The sequence below is a fragment of the Lucilia sericata genome, unplaced genomic scaffold, assembly GCF_015586225.1.
Source record: "Lucilia sericata isolate MDLA Ls3-8-SP2 unplaced genomic scaffold, ASM1558622v1 Contig000052F_arrow, whole genome shotgun sequence".
NCBI classification, from domain to species: Eukaryota; Metazoa; Arthropoda; class Insecta; order Diptera; family Calliphoridae; genus Lucilia; species Lucilia sericata.
In genome coordinates, this window is record NW_023994088.1 from 152,313 (window position 1) to 170,394 (window position 18,082).

General features: G+C 27.3%; 1 protein-coding gene across 6 annotated transcripts in view; it reads right to left on the reverse strand.

Moving 5' to 3' along the window:
* Nucleotides 1–18,082, reverse strand: part of LOC119616014 (homeotic protein antennapedia) — a 187,079-nt gene that overhangs the window by 53,597 nt on the left and 115,400 nt on the right. Inside the window, exon 1 of one of the 6 annotated variants that reach the window (XM_037972133.1) lies at nt 9,576–11,301. The exons of the other annotated variants lie outside the window; for them this stretch is intronic. The gene's annotated coding sequence lies outside the window, so the exon portion shown is untranslated. Of the gene's footprint in view, nt 1–9,575; nt 11,302–18,082 lie in introns of those variants that run through there. 6 annotated transcript variants of the gene reach the window in all.

Below are 18,082 nucleotides of genomic sequence, written 5' to 3' on the forward strand. Positions count from 1 at the left end.
ACTTTATTTATCGAAACATAAGAGATTCCGAGAATTTATGGTGCTGGGGATTTTCACAAACTGTAATGGCGCTTAGGTTGATTGAGAGGAAGTCAGAATGACACCTGTCAATATAAGTTTCATTCACAGTAATTTGAACAACCACAGACGTAGCGAGCGGAGGGAGGCCACAATTAAAGCAGGAGCTCAATGTCTATGTCGACACAGTTGTCGTCTACTTCCGTTCCCGATGAATCGTCGCGAGCCTGAACACTATTTATACTTGATAGTCCTGGACATACATTTTTTTTATTGATATACATAGATGCATTATATATTCAAAGGTCAATTTATCCCTCCTATGGTAACTCCATATACCTAAAGAATCAATAATATCTTCAGATCTGTATAGTTTGTTCCTTATGATATATTAATGTACATATCTATACTAAAAAGTGCAAATATCTTATTAAGTAATTCATAATATTTCGCAAAATGACATTTTTCAACTAAATATTATAATATTTTAAAGATTTCCAAAAATTTCGGTTAACCGGGTTAACTGTTTTTTTAAACTCGGTTAACCGACAAACCGGTTTTATAGAAATGGTAAATTTTCGGTTAATCGAAAAACCGGGTTTTCCAAAAGTCGGTTTTTTATAAACACTAGGACTACATTATTATTAAACTTTCTACTGTAAATGCCAGATTTATTATAGCTTTAATGTAACAATAAATGTTATTTAGAGTCCTAGAATAAAACTGGATTTTGGTTTTTATCTTTATCAGGGGCCTAAGTTTGTTTCTGTCAGATATTAGCAATTATCATTTTTGCTACAACCTTAGGCAATAACTATTCTTTATAACAACACAAAACGTCATTAGAATTTTGCGATACTACTGGCAAGAAACGAAAAAAATATATATATAAAAAAAAAATTACTCAATACTTGTAGACAAATATTAAATAAGGGAAATTCCGTAAACAAATGCAAAGTTTAAAAGTACAATGAATACATTTTCTATAAACATTTTTTAAAAATAATAAAAATCAATATTGACGTACTAGTAAGTACTTTAAAATGTACACAAATTGAAATACATAGTCTACGTATAAGAATTTATGTAAAACATTATCTCCATCACAAAGTGTAGAAGCTTTTCAAAGTGTCTTGATTATAAAACGTATTTTTGAAATCCAACCAAGCATTTGGTTTTTATTTCTTCGTTATTTTATAGTCATAGTAGTGATTCAGTTAGTCAAGTACTTTGACTACAAAGTCACTTTTACCCAGTCCCAGTTCTCAATTTCAGTTTCTCGGAGATGCATGCATAAACAGACAGATGGACGGACAAGCATAGATACATTAACACAAACAATTATACATACATATATAGGTATGTATATACATATTTACATGTGTATATACATATTTGTATGAATAACAAATAAACTCTGTAGAAAAGAAATAAACAGATATACAGACAGACGGATAGACGGACAGACAAAGAAACGTAGAAACTTTTAGACAAACATATGTAGACAATAAAACTGAATATTGTAAGCGCGTGTTGGAAGCGACATTTTGACTGACATTTTTCTGTTCTATTCCGTTTTGTATTTTTTACTCTCTATATTTTTACTCATACAAAATATCATTTACAATATGAAGTCGTAGTGAGAAATTTTGCAAAAAAAAATAATTTAGACAGAAAAAGGGAATATTCTATCTCTTTGAAATTATCTACTAGAATTGTGTTACATCAACATCAGCAAAATAAAAACAAAATGATTTTTCAGCTCTATTTGGCAAAATAAAACATTTAATAAAAAAGAGCGATTTGTTATTATAACGAAAAGTCATCTTTTATTATTTTTTGTAAGCCAAATATTATTAAAGATCAACCTTATATTTTTTTCGGTGATCTGGTTCTTATCTGAAGACTGTTCTATTTTAGACTTTTTATGATGAATGTTCAATGGAAAATTTATAAATTTATTAAAACAGTCTAATAAATATCACTTATAAAGTCTTCCATTACCAGTTTTTATTTCGTCCGTGCAACTTGTTTACCGGAATCGGGCTGAATATTTAAAAGTCATGAGCATGTTTTCATTCTAAATACAAGTTGAGTATGATTTTATTTTTTGCACTAAAAACTCTTGTTTGTTGTCTTGATGAAAAATGTAAAAAAAACTGTTTGTTTCTATACGTACAATTTATTCTAAGTTTTTTCGTATTTTTTGTATTGTAGTTTTTTTTTTTTGTGCATTTGTTAAGCAAATTTTTATGCAACTTAGTAACTTTTTACTAACTGTTTGCTGTTTTACAAGTGACGTTTTAACAACAATACAACACATTCAGAGTTAGACTCAGAGTCGTAGTCAGTCAAGTCATTCATTCAGCCAGTCAGTCATTCACTTAAGTTAATGTTTGAATAGTGTTTTTTTTTCAGAGTTTTTCGTAGCCTCAGATTCCAGACGTTATAAAAAAAAGTAAAATAAATATAAAGAACTAAAACAATGTTGAAATATTTTTCAAATTGATTTTTATAGTTTGCTGTAAAAACAACAAAAATATGTATAATAATTAAATTTATACTTAGTTGATTTTTTGCTTAAATTATTTGTTAAAGTTAAAAATCTATAGCATGCTGTAAAGTTGTTGTCATAACAACTAGTTTTTTGTTTATCAATTTTAACACCATCAACATGTTTTTTAGTTGTTGTTGAGTTCAAAACTACAATTCAGATGATGCTGTTGTTGTAGTTATTAAATTTTCAATTGTTTTCATTTGAAGTTATAATGAAAATAATGATAATAATACCTACTAATAACAATAATAATAACAACAAAAACTACAACAACAATAATAATAATAATTGAGCTGTCATTGTCACCTGTCACTGTAATCTGTTGAAAAACATCTATCTTTTCTTTCTTTGTACTAAATTGTGATTATCTAATACAAATATACATACTTTTATACTGACATATACACATACCTACATATATGTTTATATATGTATAAGAGTATCTGTGTGAAAGTACTTGTATGTGTGTAAATTTCATTTAACATCATTTTATTGTCATAATGTTTATTTCTTTTTTTATTTTACATGATGTGTTCATGTTTTTGTCATAAACAATAAGATATATTTTTGTGATAAATATGTTTATTAAAAATGTTTATATAGATATATGGAAACAATGTTATCCCTGTCTCGGGGTTGATTTTTAGAAATTCTATACTAGTTGATCAGGCACATAACAACTCCGGTAAAGTGTACTCTTTTTTACTCTAGTAAATGATGTGTCAAAAATTTTAAGACTTTACACAAAACTGACAAATTTGCGCAAAAACTTAAAATATTTTTTAAATCTCTCATCATAATAACCGATTTAAACTTGTTCACTCTACACAATTTATTAATTGATTTTATAAAATAATCTTGTTTGCTTCATATAAATAAATGTACAATTTTTCACTTTAATTATAGGAGTTTTTTGTTATTTATATTGCGTATCGAAATTACAATTTAGTACTTCACAGCAAAATTAACACTTTACCAGTGACTATAATCAATTATTAAATAATTGTATGAAAACATTATAATTTACTTAAATAACATTCTTATATGATGCATATTAATAAGCTAAGAATTTAATAAATTTCAAAATATATACACATTTATTGTTGCACACTGAGAAAGTTATCAAAATTATACTTAAACCTGAATGTCAAAGAAATACATATAAATTATTTAAATTTGACTTTGACATTTACTTAATTTTTTTCGAAATAGTTCTCTAAAATGTACATGTAACTAGTAACCTTGCGGAAATTTGTGCAATATTATTAAAACGCACACAGAGGGAAAAACCGGTAGAAAAGTACCGAAATTGATACAATCTGTTGTCAAAAGTGAGTTTACGACGTTTGTGTTAATGTTAATAACACCCAGTTATCATTTTGACAACCACCGTTACAATTTTGACAACGCAACGTTCTGTTTGACAACTTAGCGTTGTCATTTTGGTAACACATTATGATTATTTTTTGCTGATTTGATAACGTCGTGTATTTTTTATATTTTTTGTTGGTTTGACGTACATACTTTTGAATAGCTGACATTTGAAGAAAACCGGTTGACATTTTTCAAATCCAGAAAAAATCAGTTAACCGATTTTTCTTTATAAATAACAAAATCTATTTTAATTTAAAAAAATTGACGTTTATGTTTAAATTTGATTAATAAAACCTGGCCCGAACTGATTATAACTTTAGACCTAGTCGTCTGATTTACATTATTTCTTTAATGTAAAAAAAAATTGGTAAAAAGTGGAACACACTTTCATAGGCATTCTAACACTTCCTATTTTAGCCGCAAATTTTATCAAACAGATGTTCCAATAAATATTACAAATAAAAATCGTTAGAAAAATATACTCTAGTTCCTGGACTACAATATTTTTAAAATTTAGACGGGCAGTATTTTTATTTACTTCAAAATTTAATTTAAGTAATCTTTGAATACAAAGCAAATGAAAGTATTCGAAACCGGGGTTTAAAAAGTAAAAAACGGGTTATTCGAAAAATCAACATTTAGAAAAAACCAACACTGGTATAACAGAAAAAACCGGTTGAAAAACCGAGTGGATCACCCTTGTACATACTTTGACAATGGATGTCATTGAAAATTTTTTTCCCTCTGTGTACTAAAGACAGTTTAAAAAAGTAGACAAAATGTAGTACAAAAATAGAATTAAGCGTTTGGTTTGTATTTTTCCGATTATGGTCCATTAATGGAATTTAGAGATAATGGAATGGTTAGATAAAAGTAATCAAGTTACCACAAAAATATAAGACACGGAATAAGATTGTAAACAAAGTCAAACGTTCGAGTCTTGAGATTATGTTCTTAAAGTTATTTCACTCTTATTTTACATACGATTGCAGCAATTTAAAACATCTAAGAAAATAGTTTTGAAGTCAGTTGTAACAAACTGCTGAAATATCGTGCATAGAATTTATGTAAAAATCTCAATGTCTATCACTTCAACATTAACAAATCGACTTTTCCAATTGGGTTATTTGTAGTGAATTGATTGACTTTTGAAATGTAGCAGCAACTTGTACTTAAGTTCATGTTTTATTCTTTTAACGCAGATCACGAATTTTACTCTAGATTGTATTTGGTTAAATTCGTGAAGTTTGTTGTTTATGACATTTTAACTTGTCAATGTTAACAATTTAATTGTAGAACAAATTAACAACGTTTATGCTGTACAAAAATTTTACACATCAAAATGAGAGATTTTAAAAAAATGAGACCTTACTGGATCTAGTCAAGTTCGATTAGTAAGTAACTTTTTGAAATAATGAAATATACAACCACCAACATTTCATTGTTGCCCTTTAAATACTTAATTGATTTTATTAATATCTTATTTTTGATATAAAAAGTTAGAAAATTAATTTTTCGTTGCAAGTGTGAACCTTGGCTTTGATTGTGCAGCAAAAATTAACCTCGAAACAAGTTAAAACAAAAACAAAAGTCTTTTAATAAAACAGCAAAAAATATGTAGCTTTTTATAAAAATGCAAATACAATAAAATGATATAGATGTTCAAGTATGTATGAGTGTGCGTTTTTTTTTTTGTAAAAATATGAGCGAAAAATGATTTATTGCCGGCAATGATGAGTATAGTAGTTGCTGTAGTTGTATTATTGTGGCACAGTGTACTCGTATACATGTGACAGAGTTCTTGTGGCTGGAATCTACTAAAGAAGATGAGCAAGTTAAGTTTTACTGACTGGCTGGCTAACTGCCTTGTTGTACTAGAGGGGATCTCTCTGGAATTAAATAGTAGTTTGACACACTGGCATTAAAAGGATGATATACTATACAAATATGTTTTTATTATTTATTAAGCGTTTGAGTATTAAACTTGTTAAATTGTTTGTTTTTTTTCCTTTTTGTTGCTAATTATTTTAAAATGATTGTTTAAGTATGTTTGCATCAGTGAATGTACAGACATACATATGTATATGTATGTATGTCTGTTGCTCTTTGTATGTGTGGAAACTATCAATTACATTTTCATATGGAAATTTATATATATTTTTTGTTCTTTACACTCTACCCATTTGTCGTAGTATTTTTTATAAATAATAAATTATTTATTTTTTTTTTATTCATTTGTAAATTGTGTATGTGCAACAACAACGACGACTACTTGTTTGATTCTCTTGACCCATGTTAATATGAAATTACAACAATAAAAATAGTATGGAAAAAATACTCGTAAATGAACACAGAAAAATAGTCATTCTCACATAAATAAATAAAATGAAATATTGAAAAATACTACACGTTTTTATTTAGTTAAAGATTTGTAATTGCATACAATTATTAATTAATTGTACATTAACTTAATTTTTTAAACAGGGATGGCTGAGAAAATGTACAAAAAAAAGTACCATAAAGTACATTTCTGGTAAAGTGGGAAAATTGAACTGAATGCTATTGGATAGAAAGATACTAAAATTAACATTTTCAATAGGTTGCACTTATAGATCTCTCTTAAATTTTTAAAAATTCTAACACTTCCGAATATACTTTCACTATAATTCCATTTTTCCAATATTAATTATTCATATTCATAAAATTAATTAATTTGAAAAACAAACATATTTTTGTATTGATAATTTTAAATAAATGTACCACACATTTAGTAAATAGTACCAAAACTAGTACGAAAATTTCCAACACTATGTATGGATGATTTACTAAAGAGATCAACCGCGACTGAGAACACTAGAGAGACAAGATTAAAATCAATTTATTTTCTAAGGCGTTATTTTTATTAGTTGTGCTCATTTTTGTTGTTGCTGTTGTTGGCCCCTTTTGGATTATATGGGTGTTGGGAAAAGATTTATGTTTGCAATTAAACGCTCTTATTAATTAAATTGTAATTATAATTACAATTTGATTAACTATCATGTTTGTAATTAATTATGTTAATTTATTGTAGGTTTTAAATTTTATTACTCAATGAAAAATATAAAAACAATATTCTTAAATTTTCTCAAATGTTTTTTTATAAAATTTATATTTTTTTCACTTAGTACAAAAAAAAAAAAAAGACAAAATAAAAAATGCTGATAATTTAAGAAATGGTTTAATTAAAATGTTGCTTTTTCAGTTTTATTTTTGTAGCTTCATTTAAAATTTTATTGATAATTTTTGTTGTTATTGTTGTTGCTGCTGCTGTTGTTACTTTAAATGTCATCGCTGATAATAATCTGAATACCCAAACAACATTTATACGATTATGCAAATTGTGTGTTTGTATATACATACATATACACACATATATTGGTCAAAATTGAATCAATATACGCTCAAATATTTATTTAAAATTTAAAGAATCATATAGAATTTTTTGAATGCTTTTTTTAAAATGACACATAAAATGTTTTATTCATTTAAATAAATACATATAGACACAAATGTAGATTTTTATTAATTTCACACAAATTTATTTGAAATTCATTCAAATAATCATACATGTTGTATATTGTCTTAAATTTTTGTTTTAAAAAATTGCCTAATTAATTTTTATAAATTATAAGTATTTTTTATATGTAGAATTTTAAATAGGTTAGAAAAAATGAAACATGTATACCCCATCAGTCCGAAGAAAAGTGCTCCTTTGTATGGAAAATATTTGTGGAAAATTATAAAATATTGTTTTATGAAGATATTACCATCTTATATTCAGTTCCTAGACGTCGTCTCTTAGAATTTTTCCATCCATATTACTGGGGAATGTATGGTATAACACCGTTCATCGAAATTAGATATTTTGATTAAAATTTCGAAGGATTTTTTAGCCATTAGTCTGTCTACTCAGAATATGTGCTATCATACTAAACTTGGACTTGGTAATTCTGAGGAAGACTCTCGTCCTCCTTTCTTTATTATCACCTATAGGATCTCTTTGGTTCTACCTAACGTTCATGTTTTCAATTCAGCTCTCGTTGCGATAAACGATTTAGAATTTTGAACATGATGTGAAATTTTTTAGAATGTTTACAAAATTGCTGATGCCTCCGGTAGGATAACACTATGCGACAAAAATAAATACCTGATAAGTGATACAATTTTTCTGAAAGGTGGATCCGAGTAGAACAAAAATCTGTTTTTGAAATTTGCCAAACACCTCCAAAATCTTGAGATACAGATAAAAAACAGGTTTTTCATGCCTTTAAGCATTTATAAGTAAGTAACTTATTTGAATCTGAACCGATTTTAAGTTTCTCAACGGATATAGAAAGCACAAACCGTGGTCTTTATAATAACATATATGTTATATATGTTTATAATATCATATATATATATGATGTTTAAATAACCTAGAGAAATACGTGTGCATTTCATCAGCAAACATATTTTGGATTTTAGTTTTGAACCTTTTTTTTAGGAGATTTTTTTACAACGTATTTCGAATATGGGCCGATCCTCATAAAATTTAGTGGAACTCTTTATGTTTATATAAAAGTTATTTGTGCTGAATTTTATCGTGATATTAATATAATTAAGAGAATTATGGATTTAAAGTAGTTTTCTGAAGAAAGGTTTGTATCGCCCATATAAATCATCTTTCAGAAACCCAGTTCCAAGTATTTAAATTTTCGTTTATTTTGTCTCACAGTGTAATTGATCGTGTTCTATTGCGTCAGGTTGTTGGTTCTATTTCCATCAGGGACTCTGGTAAAGATCGTACAACAGTCAAGACAGTGGTCCTTTCCTTCTTTTATACTAACCAACTAATTAATATAAAATTTTGGACTAATTTCAAACAATCTTCTGTTTCATAGTTGAAAATCTAATCTTTTTTAATAAAATTTCTGTTTAAAACAAGACTTCTATAATTTTTTAATAATGAAGATTTTCGATAATTTTTTATTTTTTTAATAATTCTTAAAAATTTCAGCATCCATCCTCTTTATTTGTACAACAATTTTTGAAATTATCTGAAAATTAAAATCCCTTTTGATGATCAGATCACATAAACAAGTATTCTAAAATAACTGCCAGACATTTTACAAAATGAAATATGAGTCATATTTGTAAAAGGAAGTTTCAAAATAGATATTAAGTAGTGCAAAAATGGCGTTAATCTTATGAACATCATGATGGCTGCTTTAATAACTGAATTTGTTTAATATGTAAAATTTTATTGATTAAAACGTTTCCATGAAAAACTTACTCTCTGTACAAATCAAATATTTATATTTATAAATAAAAATGTATAATATTATTAAATCAGTTTTATATAGAGTTATAAAGCGCATAAAGTCTGAACAGGCAGCCTGTGTAAACAAGATCCTGCATATAATTTTATTCATATTGAGTGTGAAAAAAGAATTCTACAACAAATATGAATAAATATAGGAAACCCAAATACGAAATTGAAATAAAGGACTAAATTTACATTTACATAAAAATATAGAAACATACACATATACATACATGTGTATAAGTATGTATATAAAAAGGACTATATTTACAATGGGATACATACCTTTAGTTGGGATTTGTAGAAGAAATTTTTGTTGATTTTTTTCTTTGTGCTTGTTTTAAAGTTGACTTTAAGGTTGGTAGAAAAAATAAAGCAAAAGGGCTTAAAATTTGATATAATTTTTGTTGCTTCTTTAAACGGGTTGTTGTTGTAGGGTTGCTGGGTTGTTGTTTTAAATATTTACAACAAAATTTACTTAAACGTAGATTTTTTATTTAAAATTAATATCACAATATATTTTACTTTATACACATGTAATTTTTTTATATTATTTTACAATTAAATATTTACACTTTTCGCTTTTAACGATTATAAAGGACGTGGAAATTTATGTAATTATTTCTACACTCAGTAATATTTCAAATTTCTTTAATTATGCTAGACCAGCGAAACGTTGAAGGTTTTAGAATTTTTTTATAATTTTTAAAACAATACAAATATAAAATTCGATAAATTGTTAATAGATTATAATTGTTGTAGTAGTCGTAGTAATAGCAATTGTTGAACGTATTACAGCAAAGGAAACGTAAAGAACTCGTAGCAATAAAATAAGAGTTTGTATTTGTTGCAGAGATGGTTTTTGTTGTTGTAGTTGTTTTGGAGTAATAACGGTAATAATAATGATGATAATAAAGCGTTTTGATAATAATGATAAAATGCAAACGTAAATAATTTCGACAATATCTTAAGAATTTTCGTTTTTTACCCATAAACATGGAGAATTTTGTAAATGTTATAAATAAATTTCTTTTTTCAAACAGCAAACACAACATTTAATTTTGTTAAACAAATTTTGTTTAATAGGATGTGCCGAAATAAAGAAAAAAAGAAAAGAAAACACAGACACAAAGTATAGAAGTTTATCAGTGGTTTTCGGCTGCAGCTGCTGCTACTAATGATGATAATAATGAGAAGCTTTTAGTTGCTGCTGCTGGTGATAATGATGGGAAAGATGCTGCTGCGCACAGATTTTGGCAACATTGTGGCCTTCTTAAACAAGCATCAAGTGTTGATGACATTTTATACACTTTTTATTGTTTTTATTCAATTTTAAATCCATAAAATACAGTTCCATTTATCTGCTACAGACTGCAAATGGTTGTTTTTTTATTTTGATTTCAATTTCTTTGTACAAAAAAACACAATTATTTTTTGGTGTGTTTAAAAGCTAAAAAGTTCAAGGTTATAAATGATAAGAATTGAAATCACTTTAATGCTTTGTTGTTACGTTTTCTAGCATTTCTTTTCTTTGTATTAAAGTTTAGATTTTTGTTTGTATTTAAAATATTTTTTGATGACAAAAACTTTTTTATATAAAATCACACATTTTAATTTTTGTTTTTTTTTTTTTATTTTTAATAAATTTATGTTGGAATTTTTATTTTGTGTTAAACAGTCACGCAAATAAATACATATTTTTCACATATTTTCCATGACATTTAAAAGAAATTATAAAAAATACACATTTTAATAAATAATATACTTTTCATTTTGCTTATACAAAGTATTAATATACATTTATTTCACATATTTTTTGTTTTGTATTCAAAAAGCAAATAATTTTTTCGCTTTTAATGTTTTATTTTGAAATGGCGTGTTTTTTGTTCGAGTGAATTTTTTGGATTTTGGTCGTAAAGCGCGCCCGTTGTGTTTTTACTGTGAAAATACGTCTATTTTGCACGTTCATTCAAAAACAACTAAACAAACGCGCTAACAGTGAATTCACAATGAGCTACAATTTTGTAAACATTCCAATAAATCTATTTCGCATGTTGCCAACCAACAACCAAACAATTGAATATTTACTCCAGCAACATTGTTTATGTGTGTGTTGCATATACATAAAAATGATGAATTGCTTGAGGAAATACAAATAAAATAAAGCACTCGCTCGCACACACAGAAACACTCTCTTGAACTCTGAAATAACAATAACAACAGCTATTGTGTTTACTCAATTCTAGTTGGAAGTTTACTTTCTGTGCTTAGCTGCATGTTTCTGCAACATTTTTAGTAATGAATAATTTATACAAATGTTGAGATAGTAAACTGGAATTGAAAATGTTGCTTTGGAAGTTAAAAAGTATCTCAACTTTTTGGTTTTGTGTATTTTAAATACATTTTCTGTTTTGATGTTATTTTATTGAATTGTTTTTATTTTTTGTACTTTTATGCGTGTATATCTTACGTTTTTCAACTTTAAGGAAACAACAAACACTCTGCCTCAAATAAATGGCAATAAAAATACAATAATAATAAGAAGAAAAAAAGAATATGTTTGTAGCACGTGCACTGATTCTTTTGCATTATTATGTTTCCAAATACTCGCTGAGTTTTTTTCTGGCGTTTTTTTCTGTCTTCTCTTTCTCACCAGGTTTGGTTGGCAATAATAATGAGTTTATTTCATTGTTGGCCTGTGTGACACTTTCGCTTTTATATGGTTTTGTTGAAAACTCACAATTTATGGTCTTATAATTGTTGCAAAAGGATAATTTTGAAGAGCTAAAGGAAAAAAGGACTGTTTTTATAAGTTTTTAATAAGAGATTAAAACAGTTTTTTTTTTGGTGTAAACATTTCAATGTCATCAGATAAATTTAATAAAAACTTAAGGAAAATTATTAAATAAAAGATATGTACTTATGTATGTATATATATTTTTATACTTTTACAAACATTTTACAACAGTAAGTAAATGTTGAAGAGTGTTATTAGAATGTTTAAATTATTGTTTGAATAAAAAATATTAAATGTTTTTGTTTGCCTCAACTATACAAATGTAAACACAACTGAAGAATATACAAGCTTTCATTGATCTAAACGAAAGTTGACAATTTTCAGTCAGTAGAATATAAATAAAGACATACATACATAATGTATTTTTATATAATATTATCAGGAGTAAATTTTATTTTCCCCTTAAAAATCAAGAATACTTCACTTAACATTCTATTTAATTAAATTATCAAACTAAATAGTTTTGCTTAAGAAAAAAAAAAATATTTTTTATTCAAATACAAACAGAAAACATTAAAAAATAAAATTTATTGCTTCACGCAATTAACACATTACGGATCAACACACTCTTAAAAAAGATGCATGGTAAAATTTCAGAAAAATTATGAATATTTAAATAAATGTACTTGAAACAACAAAAAAAAGAGACAAACAACTGAAACAGGAGGTAGTTTTCCATTTCATTCATTAATGCATAAATGAAGTTGTAACATTTTGGAAATGGTTGACAAAAAAGCGCGTAAATTAAAAATTCAAAGTCAACTGAAAACTAAGGGCTCTTTGCGGGTATAAAGTTAAAGTAATAAAAGGAATACAATTGAAATTAGTTTGCTGCTAGAAAAAAAGGAACTGATGCTGCTGCAGCAGCCAGACTTTGTTTGTTGCTATATGTGACATTCTACAACCACTTTTCTATGCTTTTCACTTTCAGTTCAAACGAAAGTTTCTGTTGAGTTTTGAAATTTTGTGATTTTTAATTTTTAAAATTTTTTATTAAAAAAACACAAATTTTAGAGAGCTCTATTATAGTAAAAGATTTCGTAGTTTTTTCGTTTCCCTGCCTTACACTTTAGAGTTCAGAGATTGGTGTGGCTGGCTGTTAGGCAGGCATGGTTGGTTCCTTGGTTTGTTTTTTTTTTATATTTTTTACAACAATAACAATATAAAAACCCAACAACAAAAAAGCCATAAATCTTAAAAATGCTGTGCGTACACGTTTTTAATTCATTAGTAGTTTTTTGTTGTTGTCGCCGTTCCACTATGGTTGTTGTTATTTGTAGTAGTTGTTATTGTTTCTCTATAGTAATGAATTTATTTATTTATTTTTATTAAATTTTTTGTTTGTTTGTTAATAACGGCATAGTATTTTTTTAAGTTTTTTCCCTGATAGTTTTTGTATGTGATTTTCAGTTTCTTTTGGTTGAGTGCTTTTTCGGTTTTTACTTAACAAAATCTACAGAAATACAAACGAATAAAATCAAGTTTAAATTTCATTCATAATTACATACATATGTATGTACTACTTACATCAACATATGTATGTATTTCTATAACTGAATTGAAGTAGCAGACCTTTAAAAAAGGGTTTCTACAACTTTATAAACAACGAAACAATTTTTTTAAGTTTAAATAAGTTTTCAGCCATCGTGTGAAGTAAGTAGTTAGTTGCCCTAAAAATACATATTTGTTGTAAAATTTTTTCTCTTATTTATTCTTCTTGACTAGGGGATTCGCTTTTTTAGTTGGTAAAAATTATGGCCTCAGATAAGTGAAATTAAACAAGTCATTTTGAACACTGCATAATTCTATAGGAAATGTGCAAATTTATTTATCGTATTTATCGTATAAATGTATGTATCGTATAAATTTATGTATAAGAGGGATAATATGTTAAACTGGTGGTAAAAAACGAAGTGTGATTGACTTGGAATATGAGATCTTAAAGACTTTTGGAAAAAAACATGTTCAAACAGCGAGTGTTTCAAAAAGTTTTTCAATAATGCAAATACATAATTAATAAAAAATTGAAATTAATTTTCTATAAAATTCAATCCAAGCCTCCTGTGAAATTAAAAAAAAATACCATTGAAGTATTTTTCAGTATTTTTATGCCCTACACTACTTGTATATGCTGATGTTTGTAACGCACAAAAATATTGTTCCTACACCTTGTGCGCAAGCTACAGACCACAATTTTCAAGATATTTTGATACAATTTGGACCATACGTGTTTTTCCGCACACGGACGATGACTATTGAAAATGGTTGAAATCGGTCCATTATTTCACCTAGCCATCATACAATCTGACCTTCCGATTTAGGTTATTTAACTCATAACTACGCCAAATATATAGTTTTATATAGGCATAAATGACCTTGCCGATTATTATAAAGATCGGCCGTCGTTTGACCCTAGCCCCCATATAAACTATAAAATAACTTAAACGTCCAAAAATTGACTTATAACAATTAGTAAGCGATGAAATTCAGCATAACTAACCTTTATATACAAATACATCCCTCCTCCCAATTTGTTAAGGATCGGCCCATATTAGACCATAACTCGCACATATAACGCCTCTTTTAGAAATTTTTTTCAATAAATTGCTTAAATACATCGGAATTAAGGTAAAATTCAACATAAAAGTTTCTTTATGAAAAATAAATAATTTTTCAAATATACTCATGGTGTAGGGTAGCATACAGTCGGCCATACTATACTTCTCTACTTGTTTTATTCTTAAATTTGTTTTCTACATTGATCAGGGGAACTTTTTATATTGTTCACCGAATTTTTCAAGTTTGGTATGCTTTCGTAATTCGTACCAGTCTAAATATGTTCATTCGTTAGTATTTAAACTAATCAGGGTTTTCTTGTCAAAATAAAATAAATTCAATGAAAATGCAATATAACGTTTACATTGTGTGAAAGGTACTCTGTGCAAATATCGAAAACTATGATTAGCATTGATACTTTTTCCATAATTTACAAACTATGTTCATATAAACATACATATTTTGTAAAGTAGCTAATACATATTGCATGCCACACACATTCCTTATACTACACCCAGTAACTATGTACATCAACATTAGTAGACATCCAACAAAGCAACAATAAAAAAAAAACGCAAATGTATCCATAGCAAACATGTGATATGTTTGACTATGGTATTAGTCCTAGTGATGATTACAATGATGAAAATTTGCACTGTTATTATTTTTTGTTTAACTGACAGTTCGTTAGTTGAACATAGTGGGGGTGATGATACACTGTGTGTATGATAAGTTTAATTCCATTTTTTGTTATTCACATGTTTTGATGATTATTTGGTTTTTGTTTTAGGATTGTTTTTTGTGTTTTGTTGGGCCTGGTGGACGTTTATTCGTTCATTCCCTGAACATTTCACATTTCATGTATGCATGATTTCCTACAGTTTTGGCAGTAACGAACGTACAACAATGTTTGTGTTTCTTTTTAGTTTTTTTTTTGATTCGTTCGTTTAGTTTTTAAGGCCGCTTTTTGGGTACGGTATTCTATTATATATCCAGAAGTATGGGGTTTCAGAACAAATTGTAGGGTTTATTTCATGATGTGTGTAAGCGAGTGTTTAAGTGAGTATGATGTGCGCCCATGTTTGTTCTTTTGACAGCAGTCAACCCGTCGTCATTTCATTTCTATTTCTCTATAGCTTTTTTATTATTGCTGTTTTTGTTTCTATTGTTCTTGTTGTATTCGTGTTCATATTTTCCCTGTATGTGAGATTTTGATTTTGTTTGAAATTTTTTTTTCTTAATTTTTGCGTTTTCACAAATTCATTCATTTGTTTGTTTGTAAGAGAGAATTCGTGTTTGGTTACTATTTCATTTTTGTTTTCTTTCCGTTTTTGTATGTTGTTTCCAACACCCTTCTCTTGTGGCATTTCTTGTTTTTGTATTTTTTTTTTTCAAGCTAAACTCCCTCTTGTCCCTTTTATACATGTCCCATTTATACCCTTAACAATTTCATTTCCCGTAAGTGGTTACCACCAAAAAAACGAACAACAAACACATATTCACACATGTATAGACTACATACGAGGTTAAAATGAAAAGTTCTTTTTAAATGAAAGCTTCATATTTTAAAATCAATTTAGATGCACAAAATATTTAAATTTGTAGTGGCGCTTCACATAACATATTTAAGCCGAACTCGAGAACAATTTGATTCCGTAAAAATTCAAACTATTCTAATTCAAAATTTTAATATTTCCAACAAATTGTTTACAATTAAAAAACTTTTGGTATTATAACTAAATACGTATTTAGATTAATTTAAAAAAAACTATCAAGAGTGTTGTTTTTTGTGATTTGCAATATACTATGTTAAAATCGCTAACATTATTTTTAATCACAGCACATTTTACGCCTGCCCTCGCTCAAACATATGAACAACAATTCTTGTTGTTTTTGTCTAAATGCCTGCGAATTTTATACCTCTCACATATGTACATACATATAAATTGAATTGAAATCTTCTCTATTTGTGTATGTATGTGTAAATGTGTATACATGTCCGTCCTGCCATTTTGATTTATGGCCATTTCATATCATCGTTCAATATCCAAAATACTGAATTCTGAATAACAGCAACAACAACAACAAAGTGTATCTAAATAAAAACCATTTCATATATGATTTGGAATTTTTGTTTCTTTTCATTTTAACAGTCACCCAAAAAAAAACTTCTGAAACTAAAACTGAAACAACCACAATCAAACTGACAGCAAGAAAAACAAAAAACTATAATACTTTTAGTAACTTTGTTATGAATTTGCAAAAAAAAAAACTGAAGAATAAGAAAAGAAAAACAAATAAAATCTCTTAAGCAAATTTCCGTTTTTGTGGGGGAATATTTTTTGACAAACAAAATTAGTTTAGCATAGAACTGTTTGCCTTTTAGACAGTTTTACATAAGATTATAGTTAAATTACCACTTAGTTTTACTTGTAAAAATTTACAAAGTTAAAACTATGATTTCCCTTATTTTCACATACTGTTACAGTTCTAAATAAGAGCCAGCATTTATTCTTTGGAGGGTGTTTTTGACTACATAATACATATGATGCTGCTGAGCATCGATGATGATGGTATTGTCAGGACTTTAAATGGGTCTGCAATCATGTACAATTGTCATTGCTGTATTATTGTTACTGTGTGCTCAATTAAGAGAATTGCCTGCTTAATGGATGTTAAATGATTTTTGTAGTTTCATGTTTTTTTTTATATTTTTGATTTTTGAAACAGATGCCGTTCTATATTAAATTAAATGACAGACGTTGAGAATAACATTTGGAAGGTTAGTTTAAAGGACAGACGTAATAGTTTTAGTTTTTAAAACTATTATTTGACATTGTCTGTTTTTCATTAAATGAAGGACAGACTGACTGACATGCGGATGAATGAGAAAAAATACCGTTTCGAACTGCAATGTTTTTGGCATTTATACGAAAACTTAATTATACACCAAATGCCTTATAAAAAAAGAAAAATATAAGTAGAATAAATAAACTCTGATTCGATGGTATCTAACAATTTTTTTAATTTCTTTTTTTAATAAAAATTTAATAACCGATATCTGTTAAAGTTAATTGCTTTGATAGAATCAATCATTTACTAAAATGAGCTTTTCATCACCAGCCTTGCATTTCAAGTCGGATCCCCCATTTTGTATTGTCATGACTTTTAGAAACGGAACTTAAGGGATATAAAATTTTGCATGGCTTCCTACAACTGTCATTAATTCATGATGGGATCTTATACATAAAAATATGTATTTCCATCTCATTTCGCTCAGCTATCTCCCTCTAAACACATTCAAAAGCATGACTACAAATGCAAAAAATTCTAATGGCTGTTGTATATGGAAGTGATTTGATTTGCTTTAAAAACAAATTTGACTGACATACAACTTGACATGTTGCCATCAAAATTGATGTGTAAGATGGTACTGACG